Genomic DNA, 17,846 nt, shown 5'->3' with positions numbered 1-17,846 from the left:
AAATTACCTTGTGGGGCAGCTAAGTGGTGCAGTGGATAGAGCACTGGCCCTGAAGTCAGAAGACCTGAGTTCAAATGCGGCCTCAGACCAAACACTTGTCACTAACTAGCTGTGTGACCCTGGGCAAGTCACTTAACCCCAATTGCCCCCCCCAAAAAAATTACCTTGTAGTGGGGGCAGCTAGGTGGCACAGTGGATAGAGCACAGGCCCTGGTGTCAGAAGGACCTGAGTTCAAATCCGGCCTCAGAGACATAACACTTACTAGCTGTGTGACCCTGGGCAAATCACTTAACTCCCATTGCCCAACCAAAAGACAAAAAAAAAATTACTTTGTACTTGCTTTGTATGTACTCTGAATGTGCTTAGCTGGGTACTGTTGTGTCCCTTTCTCCCCATAGTAGAATGTAAGCCTCTTAAGGACAGGTCCCGTTTCATTTTCATTTCTGTCCCCAGCACTTAGTACTGTGCCTGGCATATAGTAAATTATTACTAAATGCTTTTTGGATAGAATTCAACTGAGTACTGTCATTGCAGCCTAGAATAAGCCCTTAGCTGAAGGGACTGTAGAGAAAGGTATTCTGGAAGTCGTTTTGCCATCTAGCCATCTTCATTACTAACATTGTAGTTAGAATTAAGGTTAGGCATTTAGCTGAATATATAACACCATCATCCTGGCTTTCATGGATTAATTTTACATAAGCTTTTAAAAATGGCTAGCAATCAACATTATCCATATTGCTGGCTCATGTCAAATAGGAATGAAATGAGGTTTACAAGATATTAATTCAAGATATTATTTCAACTGATTTTTGGATTATTTATTCTCATTTGATTCTTTGGCCCCAGAAACATGCCAAGTTACATGGCTCACTAGAATGAGGGCAGATTTTCTCTTTTTTTCCCCCATGTTTTTTATAAACTCTTTCAGTTCTTAGTTCCTCTCTAAGAATCTAAATGGATGCCAGATACACCTGAGAACTGTTTCACAACCAAACTGTGGCCAACGCATCAATTTGACATTTATTAAGTGCCTGCTCTGTACGTGAAACGTGAAATTGAGATAAAACAAAGTTCTTGGTAATTTGAAACTTACAGTATAGTAAGGGAATAACACAAACACAGATAATGCTAATGCACGTTATTATGTGACAAGTATGTCTGAGAGGTGCAAGGGGAAAAATGTTTATGGAGTCTGATGGGGAAAGTTATCACCTAAAGGGCAATTGGAGAAGGCTTGATGGAGAAGGCTTGATGGAGAAGGTGGCATCTGCTAGGGACATCCCATTCAATTGGGGCACTCTAGTCATTGATGGGAAAGGGTTCCGTGTGTTTGTTTCCTCTGAATCATTTTGTTATGTTGTTTAACCAGATGATCCTTTAACCCCAAGCAATGTAGAAGAACCCAGGGACCTTTCCCCATATAGTTTAGGCTTCCATTTTTTAAAGACTGAGTTATACAGATCTTGATTGAAGTCAATCAGAAGTCACCAGGTACATGAAAGTAAGATTAGTGGGGAAAGTAAAAGATTAGAAATTAATCAATCACCAAGCATTGTCTACATGTTTACTCATATGCCAGGCACTGTGCTAAGGATGGGAAATACAAAAACAGTCCCTGCAAAATGAAGCTAACTTTAAAGGAGAAGGCTCAGTTAAGATAACAAGGTTCCAGTGTCTCTCTGTTGTTTTCTGTTTGAGTAAGATATTCTTCACTGACTCCTAGGATTTTAAAGCTAGAAGTGACCTTGTTTAAATTTTCTACTCTGAAAAATAAGCTACCTTAGTAGCTATGCAGAATTGGAAAGTATTATCAATGGGCTATATAAAAGACTTTGAAATTAATTAAGGAATGGTTCCACGATGGTGATGTCACACACACACATGTACACACACAATTTCGGATTAATAGTTAAAGCGAAATCACACATCAGAATAGGAATGTGCCATAACCTTCTCCACTGACTAGTCTAAGTGTTGTTTGTCTCCCTGGTCTTTAACACTGTATTCATTTGGCATTATTTTAGCCCACGAGTTGTTTGGTAGCCTTGCCTTAATTGTTGTTCATGGTGGGTAAACTTGTCAATATAAAACAAACTAGAACCAAAACTAAAACCATAAATTTAGGAATTGAGGATGTGTTGAGTTTGCTAACAGGGGAATCCCACCTGCACAGGCAGAGCCTGACTCACAGAAGTAACAAAAAGACAAAGCTTATATAGGTTTCAATTTAGGCAGGAAATGAACTGGGTATGGAGAACCTCAGAATTGGACAAGGCTTGTTGCTGAGGGCTTGCAGGGTAGGAAGGGATGTGGTATGCCTTGCTTGGGCAGGCTGGGCTCTTAACAGGAAAGGCTCTTCAAGCTAACTATCTCTTGTAACCCCACCCTAATAGATAGGACTGTCCTTGCTGTTTCAGCAAAAAGGAAGGTTACAGACAGGGTGGTGGTTGCAGTACAAACAGGGTCAGGGTCAAGGACAAGATAGAGGAACTACAGACAAAATGAAGTTGCTTTAGCTTTCTCAGCTACCCATACCCAGTACCTGGAGTTTTAGATGGACAGTTGCATAATTCTACAACTTTATCACCTCTAGCTATGGCCAACTCTGTCCTGTCCCAACTCTGCTTAAAACAGACATGCTCATCTACCCATTGTTGGTCTTGCTGGCCTGTCACATAAATCATGTTAACATGAGAAAACTTTTACCAAGAAAAACTTGGATTTTTTTCAGGTTGGGTAAATGGAAAAGCGTCATTATTCTTGTCATTGTAATGCTTTTAACTGTGGTACATAGACTATATTGTATTTATATTACTTCTCTGTAATAATGAATAGGATAATATGGTTGGTTCTAAGTGCTAAGAGAAGCAAGAAACCCAGGAATTATGTAGCAAACAAAAACCTCATGATCTCAATGAATGATGCATCCTGTTACCATGTGATGATTTATTTATCATTGTAAGATTAATTCTCATTTATCATTAGATATTTCAGAAAAACTGTTTTGAGTTCTTAGCCTAATCTCTCTGAGAATCTTGAATTTAGCTTCACTGGGTTTCCCGGAATCACCAAATTTGAGAGTTGGAAGGGACCTAGTCCAATGTATGCATTAAAGGAACTCCCACTATAATATACCTGACAATGGGTCCTCTAGGTTCTGCTTGAAGATTTCCAAGGAGGGGGACTCCACTGTGTCTCAAGATAGTGCATTCTACTTCTGGCCAACTTCTAATTGTTAGGAAGTTATTCCTGAAATTCAGCTTAAATTGACTTCTTTGCAATTTCTATTTATTGCTCCTGGTTCTGTCCTTGGGGACCAAACAGAAAAAAATGTCATCTCTCTTCCATAGGACAGCCCTTCAACTACTTGAAGATAGCTGCTGACGCTTCTCTTGTTCAGGCTAAACATGCTCAGTTATTTCAATTACTCACCATATGATATGAACTCAAGGGCCTCCAGCATCCTAATTGCCCTCCTCTGAACACTTTCCACCTTATTAATGCCCTAGGAAGATGCCAATTTTCTTCATTTATCAATAATAATGAATAATCCAGGTATTTATATTGTCCTTTAAGGTTTTCTAAAGGCTTTTTAGATAATATTTTATATGCACAACAACCTTGTGAGGTGGGTGCTTTTATTATCCCCATTTTATGGGTGAGGAAATTGAGGCTGAAAGAGGTTAAGTGAGAAGATTTGAATTCAGGTCAGCCCTAATTCCATTTCAAGAGCTTTAGCCTTTACTCTACATTGCCTTCCATTTAAGAAATGGAACATTTTATAAAGTTTTCTAATACTTCTTTATGGCATGCAGGGGGACATAGGTTCTTGAAAACTTTGCCAATAGAACACAAACCCTGGAAGTTATTTGCCAAGCTGGAAAGGCCTTAAGCATTGACCATTAAATGGACTGTGTGTCTGTCATCTGAGGACCACTTCATAAGGTGCGATGGACCCCTTCTCAGAATCATGCTTCTACATAGAGTAGGGGACATGATGGGATTCCTTATGGATGATGAGCCCTCCAGATGATCCTGTTTGCAGAAGCATTGTGCTGACTTCTGTCAAGCCCCGGCCATTGCAGAACCCCTTGGAAAGGAATGGTAATCACTCAGAAAAGTTGGGCCTGTTCCTCCATGCGGGAAACACCACTTAGATGAAGAATGTTGCTCAGATTTCAGGATGCATTTGGACAGCCACCTTCTAGAATTTTCCCCATTTTATCTGGGACAGACAAACCCTACAGGCAGACTGGCATTGAGTTGGGCTCAGAGCTGAAAAGGAGAGGAGAGTGGGCTGAACTGCTTTGGGGAAATTGCAAAACTCTTTCATTAATCCAAGCAAAGGCCCATCTTTTCAATGCTAACATTTTACAGATGTTGCTATATGGCAGTCAGACATGGGCTATTACAGGCTCAGAAGAACTAAAGGTGAATATCACTCAGCAGATAATAGAAAGGCAGGCAGCATTTATGAACAAGCTACAACCCATAAAAGAAAACAAGCTTAGAGGACATGGCATGGAATCTTATAACAAAAAGAGAAGAAGGGCTGGTTATGTGGCATGAGAAAGATGCAGCAAGGAAAGAAGCAAGCAGAGGACCCCACTGGTATCATCACAATGTCGGGAGAAAGCAAGGAAACCCTTCAGCACTTTGGTGGACTCCCTATAGTGAATTGTTGGGAGAATAGAGGCAAGAATTGCCCTAGATGGGTAGGCATGGATGGGTTACAATATCATAGTTGGAGAGAGCTCCTGAGTTGATGAGACCACACATCTGTTAGAGTATTGGAAGGGAGCGCTCAATGAGGAAATTCCTTCTACCAATGAAGAAGGGCACCTGCCTTTCCATTTGAAGTCTGAGTGATGTAGGGCATTGAGAACTTACTTGAATTGCCCATGATCAGAGTCAGTATGTATCAGAAGCTCTCCAAGATATGTATAAAAAAATCCTCCCTAGGTTCACTAATTTAAAAAATTCAGAAAAAGAAATTCAAAATATCAGCATATTCTGTTCATCAGGTACAAGTTCTAAGTACTAGTTTATCATGACTAGGAGGACCAAATTTGATCATTAGCCTAATAAATAGTGGAATTTTTGTTGTGTTCTTCATGGTGTAATACTGGAAAGATAGTATTTAAGTCTGATCAGGGCATCTGTAGGATTTAGACTTCCTTCTTTAAACATTGGAGAATGGCAGGTTTTTGAGCAGGTAAAGTGATGTCCTAAAAGCTGCAAACCATTGCCCATTACTTCTGTGTAGGAATAAATAATATTGGAAGGGCAAGAAATAGGAATCAAGGAGACTTCATTAGAAATCTATTGCAATAAAGTGAAATGAGCAGAACCAGTAGAACACTACCCAGTAACAGCAAAACTGTACAATGATCAATAGTGAATGACTTAGCTATTCTCAGCAATACAATGATGCACGATAATTCCAAAGGAGGTTGAAAAATGCAGTCCACCTCCAGAGGAAGAACTGATGGTGTCTTAATGCATATTGGAGGATATTATTTTTCACTTTCTTTTTTTTTTCATGGTTTTTGGGGGTTTTTTGGGTCTGTGTTTTTTTTTCCACAACATGACTAATATGGAAATATGTTTTACATGATTGTACATGTGTAACCTATATCAAGTTGCTTGCCATCTCAGGAAGGAGGTAGGGGAAGGAGAGAGAGAGAAAATTTGGAACTCAGAATTTAAAAAAATTAATATAAAAATGCTTTTATGTAATTGGGAAAAATACAATTCATTTTTTAAAAAAAGGAATCTATTGCAATAGTACTGGTGAGAGGTATTGAGGGCCTGAACCCTTCATGGCATAAAGTGCAGTGCTTAGAGTTGAAAGACCTTGATTTAAATCCTGTCTCTTTTGCTTACCAGATATTTGATCCTATGCAAGTCATTCAACCATTTTGTGTCTTTGTTTCCTCATATGTAAAGTGAAGGAGTTGAACTAGATGATATCTAAGATCCAGTCTATTTCTAAGTGCTGCTTGGTTTGATTGTGGACAGAAAAAAGGACAGAAGGAAATAGGAGAAAGCTTTGGCTCCAGAAAAGGAATTTTTAAAAAATGTACTCCCTCCTTGTCTGTGGTGAGATGGAAGACTATGGGTGTATAGCATTGTATATACTGTCAGACTCAATTGATGTATTGGGTAGTTTTGCTGAACTGATTTTTCTTTTCTCTCTCTTTTCAAGAAAATGTTCATTTGTTTAACAAGGGATGGTTCATTGGGTAAGGGAGGGACATACCCAGAAATGAAGGTGATAGAAAAACAAAATATAGCAACAAACATTTTAAACTAAAAAAAAAAAAAGGCATAGATGGATTGAAGAGGTAAAACTCTATACAGTATGTGGGAAATGATTTTTTGGGGGGGGACGGGGAGTGAAGGACATTGAACGGTCAAATGACGCTAACACCTGGGTGAGTTGGGGAATGGTTATATAATTAACAGTTTTTTGGAAGAAAATGAGTTTGGTTTTGGACCTAATCTGTGTCTTACTTTCAGCTGGCCACGAGGGAGGATACATACTGTAGGGGTGGGGGTTAGGCAGAAACAAGTGGATAAACAGGAAACCAGGCTGAAATCAACTCCAGGAGTTCACAGAGGCAACAGATTCAGTTATCTAGGTAGAGGTTCCACTCCTGGGCAGACGGAGCTCTGCATGGCGTGTGTCCTTGGAATGGGAGGGGAATATGAAGCAGGTCAGCCAGCTGACAGTTTTCCCTGATTCTGGGACTCAGCCCTGTGGTGGTAGTATACTACTAGCCATGCCCCTTCCTTCCTGAGCTTTTCTCATGCGACTATGTGCCTGAACAACATGTCCAGATAACATTAAAAAAAAAAACCCACACAACAAAAAATTCTATTTGCTGTGCTGCTGACTTGACTTCATACGATAAGGCTTTATACCTGGCTCAGCCTGTTTTGAAACTTGATTAACATTCCATCTGGCAATGATTATTCTTTCTGCTGCACTACTATAATATGACACTGAACTTACTCTGGCAGCCCCCCCACACACACTATCTAGTTGAGTTCTCAGAGAGAACAAGTCTATAACTTTTCCTTAGGGGTCTAGGGATCTAGGGGTCTGGGCAGTCAAGGGTATCTATCTATCCATTTATCCATTTTATTTTTCCCCAGTTACGTGTAAAAACAATTTTTAACATTCATTTTTAAAACTTTGAGTTCTAAATTCTCTCCCTTCCTCCCCACCCCCGTTTCCCCATTGAGAAGGCAAGCAATTCCATAAAGGTTATACATGTGTAGTCATGTAAAACATATTCATAATAGTCATGTTGTGAAGGAAAATGTAGACAAGAAAAAAAAACTCAAGAAAAATAAATAATTTTTTTAAAAGTATGCTTCAATCTGTATTCAGATACAAGCAGTTCTTTCTCTGCAAATGGATAGCATTTTTTCATCATAAGTCCTTCAGAGTTGTCTAGGATCATTGTATTGCTGAGAATTACTAAGTCATTCATGGGTGATCATCTTACAATATTGCTCTTACTTTGTACTCAGTACATACCACTTTGTATCAGGTCATGTACTTCTTTCCAAGTTTTTCTGAGAGCATCCTACTCATCATTTCTTATAGTACAATAGTATTCCATCATAATAACAATGGGTGTCTTTTTTTAAATGCCATCAGCCTTCAATTAGCCCCCATCAATTAGATTTACAAAGAAATATTTATTGCAAGCATATAGAAAGAACTGAAGTTATAATGCATTTCCTTTGAACTATTGCCTCAGGCCCTGGGAGAAGTAAACTCATGCTTAAAGGATATGCATTAAGTATCAAGCCCCCCCAAGTTCATTCACAGATTTGACATAGCCAATGGATGAGTGTCCTCTTCTACAATTGGGAGGAATTAAGCATATGGAGCGGTTCACTCCTGAGTGCCTCCACTCCTGGGCTAACCTATTGCCTCACCTGTGCTTGGTCTCCCATAAATCTGGTATGACCATCTTCTGGAACTCTGGTGCTGGTTCCTATTAATGAGATCCCCTTGTATTTGGACTTTGGGCTCTTGTTGTTCATTAACTAAACTCTTCATTCCATTTGTAGCTGCATTCATAATTCCCCCCCTTGGACTATTTACAACTCATATCTATATCTATGCCTACATATGCACATATATGTATTTATTTGTAGTATATATATTTAGAAAATAATTTCACTGTTGGCTACATTATATCCCCATGTTACGAGTTAATGTCACTAGTGTCCAAACTAAGCATGGTTGTTGAACAAAAAAGAAAATTAGTGTCCTAAATATTGCAATTACATCAAAAAGAAGGATTTGGGACTTTGAAAAAATAGGAGAAGCACTAGGTTTGTGATTTTGGTAATATAAGGATTTCCTATGCGAGGGGACTCCCTCTACCAATGCAGGTTGGCACGTTCTCTATTACTTATAATCTTAGAGAGTTTCCCAGAGCACCAAGGTGTTAAATGACTTTCCAAGCATCACATAGCTCACTGTATGTCAGAGAAGAGACTTGAACCCAGATCTTTCTGGCTCCCAGGCAGATTCTCTATACATTGTGTCAAGCTGCCTTTCCTAAGTGGCTTGTCCAGGGTCGCAGTTAGTAAATGTCTGAGGCAGGATTTAAATTTAACCATGTCTTCCTGCTTTCAAGTACAGTGCTCTAGCCACCATGATATCTATTCCCTCAGTAGTAAGGGGTGAGAGTAGTGAATAATCACTATATAGCATACATTCATATCTTCTAACTACAGCATATGAAACATGACAGGAAAATGACTTGGAAAATAATGCTCTAGATTAGCATGTTAGTGAGTAACCATTGCTTGTTAAAATAGAAACATTCTTAAGACTTTGAAAAACCATTTCATATTGCAGGCAAGAAAATTAACACTGAGTGTACTAATTAAGAGTTTCTCTATGTCAAATAAATCATAAAGAAGTATGTATTAAAGGCCTACTATGTGTTAGGGATACAAAAACATATGAAATTGTTCTTACTCCCAAGAACCTTACTGTTATCAGGGTTGACACGGTCAGTGTGTATATATAGGACATATATATGTGTGTGTGTGTGTGTGTGTGTGTATATATATATATTTATATATACACATATATATGTGTATACACACACGTGTGTGTGTGTGTGTGTGTGTGTGTGTGTGTGTGTGTGTGTGTGTGTATAGGCCAGGACATATAAAACATAGTATAGCATAGTCTGGTCTAGTCTTAGAATAAGACTATTTGGAGGAGGGCATAAGTATCTTAGGAAGGGGATCAGGAAAGGTCTAATGTAGAAGGCAGTACTTCTTTCCTAGGAAGGGAGAGGCAGAAATGATGAGAGAGTGCATTCTAGGCAGGAGAGACAGCTTATATAAAGACATGGAGATGGGAGATGGAGTGTTGTGTGTGAGGAACAGCAAGAAGTACAATTTGGTTGGACTAGATATTACATGAAAGGAAGTAATTTATAGGTTGGAAACCTAGGTTGGAGTCTGGTAGTGAAGGGCTTTAAAAAATGTGAGAGGAATTTGTGTTTGAGCCTAAAGGTGACAGAATGGCCCAAGCAAAGAGTACATGAAGTGAGGTCTCACATTAAATTGGAACCAGAATGGAAGGGTTTTAAATGCCCAGTTTAAATCATTTGTATTTTACTTAGTAGTAAATAGGGAGTTACTGAAGATTTTTTTTTATCAAGGGAGTTGTGTGGTCAGATTTGGGGTAGGAGTGGGTGGGAGTCAATCAGGGTCAAGTGACTTGCTCAGGGTCACACAGTTAGTAAGTGTCTGAGGCTGAAAAAAGTCGGGTACTCCTGACTCCAGAGCTGGTGTTCTATCCACTCCATCACCTAGCTGTCTCTATGTGGTCAGATTTTTAAATTAGAGTTTACTCTGGAGAGATTTGAAGGATAGATTAGAAAGGGGAGATATTGTAGGTAGGAAGGCCAGTTAATTATGTTTGCTTAGTTCATGTTGGGAGGTTTCAATTAGGTGGTGACAGCAGAATTAAAAAGCAGAAGATAAGACTATAAAAATATTTCAGAGGTGGTAGTGACAAAACATGGCAATTTTTTAGACGTGGATGGTATGAGTGAGTCAGAAAAAGTAGAAAATGTCATGAGGCTTTGAGCCTCAATATAAAGATTATTTTTTATCATTGATATTAAGTGAGGTATATAACAGGGAGATGGTGTGTTCACCAAACCTATCCAGATACCACTGCCATAGAGAATGTGCTGGAGACAGTACAGGTCAAAGATAAAATCCCTATAAGAGGTGAGGTCCTCCACATGCTTCTGTTTGTGGTTGACATTGTGCTCATTACATCAAGCCCTATGACATTGTACAACCTTCTAAATTAGATTCATAGTCACTCAAAAGAGCTTGGAAAAACTGAGTGGATGAGGAATGCCTGTTATCCTTTGTAAGAGATGAAGTTGGATATACAACCTATATAACTGGTATGTTATTACATATATCTTGGAAAGACACAAAAGATAATGAACTGGGTCCAGAATTAAACAGGAAGAGAGTATGCTGGATTACTTTTGGTTAATTGCACAATTCTCTCAATGATCTCAAACTTTTCCCTGAAATGAAGACTGATCTCTTTAATACTGTTTTTTCCAGTGATGTTATATGGCTTAAAGTCATGGAATGTTGCAGTTCGCATCACCCAAACTGTAATGAAGAGAGACAGGGTAGGGGTGGGGAGCACACAAGTAGGCTGCAACACTTTACAAAGAATTCAGGAGTGTAAAGGATGTCATTAAGGAAATTTATGATATCCTCCCCTGAAGAAAAACGTAGTCACATAGAGCAAGTGATGACCAATAGATAGCCCCATGTTCAGTATTCTTATAAGGTCAAGAGAACTCAAGGATGCTGTCCAGAATGTTGGGTGGAAGACAAGAGTTGCACAGGATGGGTAGGCCTGGATTGACTGTGATGTCCATCATTGGTAGGAATGCCCTCACCAAGGTCCCAGTGAGTCTTAAAGCATATCAGTGATGTAACAATCCCCTACTCCCTTCATCACCAGGTAATGACACATTTTCAGGATGGTTGGGCAAGGTAAGAGGTATGGTTTATGACTGAGGCAATAACCCCAGATATAGAGGTTCATCCATGACATTGTCCTAATTACCTAGCACATTTTTTAACCAATGGATTGGAGGCAAATAGTAGAAAAGAACACTTTAAAACTTAGCCTGAATCATAGTATAAATCATAGATGAGGGCAAAGTAATTTCATCTTTCATAATACTCACCATCCATGCTTGACTTCTCACTTTTCTTTCCTATTCCAGTGTTCTCTAAAATCACAGAATGCTAAGGGTAACTCTAGAGATCTTCTACTTCACTGCCCTCATCTTTTTTTTTTTTTTTGACTAGGCAATGGGATTAAGTGACTTGCCCAGGGTCACACAGCTAGTAAGTATTATGTGTCTGAGGCTGGATTTGAATTCGGGTCCTCCTATCTCCAGGGCCAGTGCTCTATCTACTGTACCACCTAGCTGCCCCCACTGCTCTCATCTTACAGATAATGAAAGAGTCTCAGAGAGGCTGAATGACTTGCCCAGTTTCACACAGTTTAATGGCAAAGCCAATATGAAAACTCAGAATCCTATCATTTCCATTTTCCTGCTCATGTTCTTTTTACTTTATCACAATTTCTCTCCCTATTTTTTCTCTTTTTTGTGAGGCAATAGGGGTTAAGTGACTTGCCTTTGGTCACACAGCTAGTAAGTATCAAGTGTCTGAGGGCAGATTTGAACTTGGGTCTTCCTGACTCCAAGGCCAGTGCTCTATCCAGTGCGCCACCTAGCTGCCCCTCTCCCTATTTTTTTGCCCCCATTTTGCCCCCCTCAACTTCCTCTACTCTGTTGATGAGGATACAGTGTTGACATTTCTAGGCATTGTTACTACATGGTTAATGCACACTCACTTTGCTGTCAAGGCTCTGCTCAACGTACTGGAAGTAAATGTTACCAGTATCTGTTACAACTGGTTAATACTATGTTATTGAACACTATTCAAAGAAATGGAATATTTGTCTGAGGAAAGAAAAAGATTTCATAGTATTGGAATCTTGTAGTCCCAAGTATCCTTTTCTGGTACCAAATCTAATTTGTGGTTCACGCACAGCTCACTGTCCACCTGTCCAAGATTAAGATAACAGTGAACCAGCTCAGTGTGCTACAAGTTTACCACATGAGTTTAAGTCTGGTGATTAGTAGATTATTATTACATGTAGAGTTATGCCATAGAGAGCTGGCCTCAGAACCAGAAAGACTTGAGTTTATGGCCTGCCTCTGAAGCATATCAGCTGGGTGAACCTGGACAAGTCACTTAACCTCTTAGTTCTTTAGGAAGCTCTTTAAGACTATTATTTGCAGAGAGGTTGCTAACCTGCATTAGTAGAGGGAGTTCCCTATAGATCACAGGTTTTGTTCTTAGTCTAAAACTATTTTACAGTGTCCCAAAAAGTCCTATTCTTTTTTGGGGGGAGGGGCAATCGGGGTTAAGTGATTTGCCCAGGGTAACACAGTGTCTGAGTCTGGATTTGAACTCTGGTCCTTCTGACTCCAGGGTCAGTGTTTCATCTGTGTCACCTAGCTGACACCAAAAAGTCTTATTTTGAGGATAGACCAGACTATGCTATAATAGATAGATAGATAAACATGTCCTTACCATATGACCCTGAGCTTATTTAACCTCTTAGTGTCCCAAGCAACTTTTTAAGACTAAAAGTTGCAGAGCAGTTGCAGATAGGTATCAATAAAGGGAGATTCCTTACATAGAGTTTTATATACCAATGAAATTAAAGGTTTGGACTAATACAGATAGATGAATAGATAAATAGATCAATAGATCAATAGATAGATAGTAGAGCATCTGTTAAGTGTTTACTATGTTCCAGGTACAGTGCTAAGCATTGGGAATACAAATATAAGCAAGCAATATAGTCTCTGCCCTCAAGGTGTTTACATTCTAATGAGACAAGCCAACACATACAGAGGATTTGCGAACACAAACCTTTGCATGGTATGATGGAGGCCTGGAAAGCTCACTTACTGGAGGAGGAGAATCCAAGGTTCTGGTAGGTAGGAAGATGGGGATGATGGCTGAAGTGTTACATGGTGTGAAGATGGCCAGGAAGCAAGGAACACAGGTCTGACCTTGATATTCCTGTACTAAAATTTCAGTGGCTTCCTATTGCTTCTAGAATACAATATGAAATTCCCTGTTTGGCTTCTAAAGACCTTCATGGCCCAGTCCCAAATTACTTTTCCTGCCTGGTTATATATTATCCCACTTCCTATTCTGTACAGTCTTGCCAAAGTGACCTTCTTATGGTTCCTCACATACAATACTCCCATCTCCTGTCTCTGGACCTTTGCATCAGGTACCACTACCACCACAACCAAACCCCGCCCCCATGCCTGAAATTCATTACCTCTTCATTTCCATCTCTTAGAATCCCTCAAGACTCAGCTGAAATACTGCCTTCCACACAAAGCCTTTCTTGATCTCCCCAACAGCTAATATCCCTTCTGAATCACTTTGTATTTATTTTGTATTCGGTATACACGTGTGTCTGTATATATGTGTGTGTATATATAGTGTATATATACACTATAGGAGACTATATCTATAAAACTACATATACATATATATATACATATATATATAAAGAGAGAGAGAAAGTATATACACCATAGGGAGAGCTTATATCTCTATCTAGTCTCACTCTATAATATTCTGTAATATGTATTCTCCTTCCTTCTCTGTGTCCACACACACATACACACACACACACACACACACACACACACACACACAAACAATCTTCACCTAAAGTGTGTATGGTTGTTGTCCTTCATTCTCAAGGAGGTCGAAAATGACATTACTATATTGCGGTCAAGGTACAGTGTGCCCAACTGTGGCTGCTCAGAACAATATTAGTTCGGAAGGCTCTATTATAGGTAAGGCACAAATAATCCACATGAACAGTGAATATACTACATATAGATAAGGTTTTCCCCTATAGAATATAAACTCCTTAAGAACAGTCAGTCAACAAATATACATTAAAAACTATGTGCTATTAAGCATTTGGGATACAAAGGAAAGCAAAAAGAGACTTGGCTTTCAAGGAGCTCACTTTCTATTGGGAGAGACATGTAAACAACTAGATATACACAGGCTGTATACAGAGTAGATGGAAGGGATGAAAGGGGAAGATACTACTAGCATATCAGAGGACTAGGCCTCTTGGAGAAGGTAGCACTTAAGCCGAATCTTAAAGGAAGCCAGGGAAACTAAAAGGTGGAAAATCCTGGAAATAAGAGATGGAGTGTCTTCTGTGGGGCACAACAAGGAGGTCGGTTTTACTGGATCATAAAGTATGTAAAGGAAATGAAATGTAAGAAGGCTGGAAAAGTAGAAAGGGAGCAGGTTATGAAGAGCTTTAAATACCAAACAGGAATTTACTTTTGATCCTGAAGACAATACTGATCCATTGGAGTCTTGAGCGAGGGAGATGAAGTGGTCAGATGTGTGCTTTAGGAAAATAATTGACACCTGAGGAGAGGATGAATTGGAGTGGTAGGTACAGATTAGGCAGGGAGACCATTTAGAAAGCTATTGTAGAACCAAGAAGAGGTAATAAGGGTCTAAACTAGGATTGGTGGCTGTGTGATTGTAGAGTAGGCCACTTATAGAAGCAGTGTTTTGAAGATAGAAAGGATAGGATTTAGCAGCAGATTGGATATAGATAGTGAGAGTGAGGAGTTGAGGATAAATAACCCTGAGGTTTCAAGACTGGTGACTAGGATGGTTGTTAGTGGTGCTAACCTTCAATAGTAATAGAGCAGGGACTGTTTCATTTTTGTCTTTTTATTTCCAGCTCCTTTCACCTAGAGGCACATAAGGTCTTAATGAAAACTAGTGGCATATTGATATATCACACTACATCCCAAATAAACTCTCTTCAGGAGAATTACAGTTATCATTTCTTCATCAAGGGGCTTAGGGGTGAGGCGTCCTCCTCAATCTGGAAAATCTGTGTAAAAGATTTTGGCCCCCTCCCTTTGTGTCTGAGAAGAAGTCTGGATTTTTCTTTTTCTATTATGGGGTATATACAGTACATTATTGTACAATTTGGGTTGATGTTATATAATACTATATTATATTTTATAGTATACACTATAGTATATACTATGCTATATTTTATGCATTTCTGAGTTTCTAAACTTTTTCTGTGTCATCTGCAGCTTCCACAAAACTCCCCTAAAATTCCTATTAAATTTTTTTTACTGTTTTTCATATTTATTGACAACTTATCCATAGCAGAATTGCTTTTAGTTGTGTGTGCGTGTGTGTGTGTGTGTGTTTGTGCATGTATGTATATCTTTTTTTTTACTTTTTAATTAATTTATTTTGAATCATCAACAATCACTTCCACAAGCTTTTGAGCTTTAAATTTTTCTCCCCTTCCCTCCCCACCTCCCTCCCCAAGATGGTGTGCAATCTGATATAGGTTATACATATATATTCCTATTAAACATATTTTCACATTAGTGATGTTATAGGTAAGAATTAGAATCAATAGGAGGAACCACCAGAAAGAGGAAACAAAACACAACAGAAGAAAAAAAATAGCAAATAGTATGCTTTGATCTGCATTCAAACTCCACAGTTCTTTCTTTGTGAATAGCATTTTCCATCATGAGGCCTTTGGAGATGTCTTAGAGCCTTGCATTGCTGAGAAGGTTTAAGTCTATCAATATTAGTCATTGCACAACATGTCTGTTACTGTGTATATCATTATCCTAGTTCTGCTCATTTCACTCAGCATCAGACCATAGAAGTCTTTCCAGGTTTTTCTGAAGTCAGCCTGTTCATCATTTCTTATAGCATTACATTCATATACCACAACTTGCTCAGCCATCCCCAATTGATGAGCATCCTCTCAATTTCCAATTCTTGGCCACCACAAAAAAGAGCTACTATAAATATTTTTGTACATGTGGGTCCTTTTCCCATTTGTATGATCTCTCTGGGATATAGCCCTAGAAGTGCTATTGCTGGGTCAAAGGGGATGCACATTTTTATGGCCCTTTGGCCATAGTTCCAAATTGCTCTCCAAAATGGTTGGATCATTTCACAACTCTACCAACAATGCATTAGTGTTCCAGTTTTCCCACATCTTCTCTAACATTTATCATTTTCTTGTTTTGTCATGTTAGCCAGTCTGATAGGTGTGATGTGCTACCTCAGAGTTGTTTTGATTTGCATTTCTCTAATCAATAGTGATTTAGAGCATTTTTTCATGTGATTATAGATGGCTTGAATTTCTTCATCTGAGAACTGCCTGTTCATATCCTTTGACCATTCATCAATTGGGGAATGACTTGTATTCTTATAAATTTGACTTAATTCTCTATATTTTTTTAGAAATGAGGCCCTTATCAGAGAGACTGGTTGTAAAAATTCTTTCCCAATTATCTACTTTCCTTCTAATCTTGGTTGTATTGGCTTTGTTAGTGCAAGAACTTTTCAATTTAATGTAATCAAAGTTATCCATTTTGCTTTTTGTAATGTTTTCTATCTCCTGTTTGGTCATGAATTCTTCTGTTCTCCATCTGATAGGTAAACTATTCCTTGCTCTCCCAGTTTGTTTACAGTATCAGCCTTTATATCTAAATCATGAACCCATTTTGACTTTATTTTGGCATATGGTGTGAAATTTTGATCTATGCCTAGTTTCTGTCATACTCTTTTCCAGTTTTCCCAGCAGTTTTTGTCAAAGAGTGAGTTCTTATCCCAGAAGCTGGGGTCTTTGGGTTTATCAAATAATAGAATACTATAGTCATTGACCACCGTGTCTTGCATACTTAACCTATTCCACTGATCCACCACTCTATTTCTTAGCCAGTACCAAGCAGTTTTGATGATTGCTGCTTTATAATACAATTTAAGATCTGGAATGGCTAGGCCACCTTCCTTTGCATTTCTTTTCATTAATTCCCTTGATATCATACTGGAAACATTAGCTTTAGCAATAAGAGAAGAAAAAGAAATTGAAGGTGTTAGAATAGGTAAAGAAGAAACAAAGCTATCACTCTTTGCAGATGATATGATGATATACTTAGAGAATCCTAGGGAATCAAGTAAAAAACTGCTTGAAATAATAAACAACTTTAGCAAAGTTGCAGGCTATAAAATAAATCCACATAAATCAATGGCATTTCTATATATTACCAACAAAGCCCAACAGTAAGAGATAGAAAGAGAAATTCCATTTAAACTTACTGTAGACATTATAAAATATTTAGGAGTCTACCTCCCGAAACAAACCCAAGAACTATGTGAACGCGATTACAAAACACTTTTCACACAAATAAAGTCAGATCTAAATAATTGGAAAAACATCAGTTGCTCATGGGTAGGCCGACCTAAGATAATAAAAATGACAATTCTACCTAAGCTAATTTACTTATTCAGTGCCATGCCAATCAAACTACCAAAAAATTATTTTATAGACTTAGAAAAAATAATAACAAGATTCATTTGGAATAACAAAAGGTCCTATTTAATTTCTTAAGCCAGCCCATGTAATATTGAAACACAATGGGGAAAATTGTGATGTAGAAGGAATAACTGTGTTATTATTTAACCATTGAAACAGTTAATCAAAAAAAAAAACCCAGTTAATCTAGAAACAATTGGTTCCTTTCTACATCAGAAGTTTTTAACCTGAGGTCTGTGAACTTGTTTTATATCTATCTATCTATCTATCTATCTATCTATCTATCTATCTATCTAT

The 17,846-nt window shown here is 38.4% G+C and overlaps 1 protein-coding gene across 2 annotated transcripts in view; it reads left to right on the top strand.

Annotated features, from left to right (window-relative positions):
• The window catches only part of TJP2 (tight junction protein 2), a 156,486-nt gene that overhangs the window by 27,809 nt on the left and 110,831 nt on the right, over nucleotides 1-17,846 (top strand). The window lies entirely within an intron of this gene.

This window comes from Vombatus ursinus, unplaced genomic scaffold, assembly GCF_900497805.2.
Source record: "Vombatus ursinus unplaced genomic scaffold, bare-nosed wombat genome assembly UNPS02014832.1, whole genome shotgun sequence".
NCBI lineage: Eukaryota > Metazoa > Chordata > Mammalia > Diprotodontia > Vombatidae > Vombatus > Vombatus ursinus.
This window is presented reverse-complemented; position numbering and strand designations above follow the sequence as displayed.